Here is a 1,404-nt window from a genome sequence, read left to right on the forward strand (position 1 = left end):
AGTGATTTAGAACAAATTGATTATTCCCACAGAAGAGTAACTTACAATGCTATTATGAATGTGTTTAAAGAAGAATCCTTATCTTTTAGAGATGCATCCTGAAATAATTATGGTTGAAATACTATCATCTTTGGTATTCACCTTACATAAACCCAGTGGGGCAGAGGTGTGGAATTATATTACAAGAGGGGCAATGAGTTTAGCTGAGTGACACGTACACGGTTGTTCATTTTTCTCTAATTTGTGTAGGTTTGACATTTCTTTTAACATTAAAAACACATTTTAATAAGGAATGTCCTCATGATAATCATTAGCATTACCACCAACTAACTATTTTTAGGGTACGAAACTAGAAAATAAGACTCATAAAAATATGATCATATACTTTGGTCATGTCCTATTGATACATTAATTTCATTTTTTTCCAGAATGAAAAATTAAAGAAGTGGAATTAGCTGATAATCAATAAATATTACTTATATGAAGATCCAGTGATTTGGGCATACTTAATGATTATAATTTAATAAACATTTATTAAGTACCTACTATGCTCCAAATACCACACAAGGAGCTTGGGATAAGAAGATAAGATTAGCATCAGAAAAGGACTGTCCCTTAGTAGGAAGGCTGAACTAAAAGGAAAAATTTGACATGGCAGGCAAATTCAACCGATAGGTCCACTCCCCATAATCCTTTCCTTTTAAGAGCTCATAATTTGGGAAAAGTCAAATGTATAATCAAATCATTGCAAGGCAGTGTGTAAGTGCAACAATTAGGTTAATGGGAAAACATAAGAGTACAGATAATTCTGCTGAGAGTTTAAGTCAGTCAGAGAGAACAACAACTCATAAGAGATGACATTTCAATTATTGATTAGTAGGAGTTTACCAGATAGACAAGAGGAAAGGGCATTCCATAAAGAGGCAGAGAAGAACAAAGAGGATCAGGGGTTTGAAAGTGAATGGCATAATCACAGAACAAACAGAGTAATTAGGGCTGGAAAGGGATTGAGCACTTCTATGGTTTGAATGTGTGCCCTCCAAAATTCCGGTGTTGCCAATGTGATAGTATTAAAAGGTGGCGTCTTTAAGAGATGAAACAGGTAATCAAAAGATTTTCCCTTTTATAGAGCCAAGCAGATATAACCCATTACATATAAATTCTCAGGGTAAACGTTAACTAGTCCTCAAGTAAGAGGACTTGACAATGGTATTTGTCACACACGCAGTACATCCTAAATTCACCTGGTATTAGGAGTGACCATCTATGTTAGCTAATTGGCTTTATACAAAGGAAATACACACTTTTCATATCTTCATGACAGGAGATAATTTTGCATCTTGGAAGGAGGCTTTTGCAGAAGTTAGGCTCCTACCCTCCCACAGAAAGGGTGGTAAGGGTGCT

The sequence above is a fragment of the Propithecus coquereli genome, unplaced genomic scaffold (genome assembly GCF_000956105.1).
Source record: "Propithecus coquereli isolate 6110/MARCELLA unplaced genomic scaffold, Pcoq_1.0 Scaffold403, whole genome shotgun sequence".
In the NCBI taxonomy this organism is placed as follows: domain Eukaryota; kingdom Metazoa; phylum Chordata; class Mammalia; order Primates; family Indriidae; genus Propithecus; species Propithecus coquereli.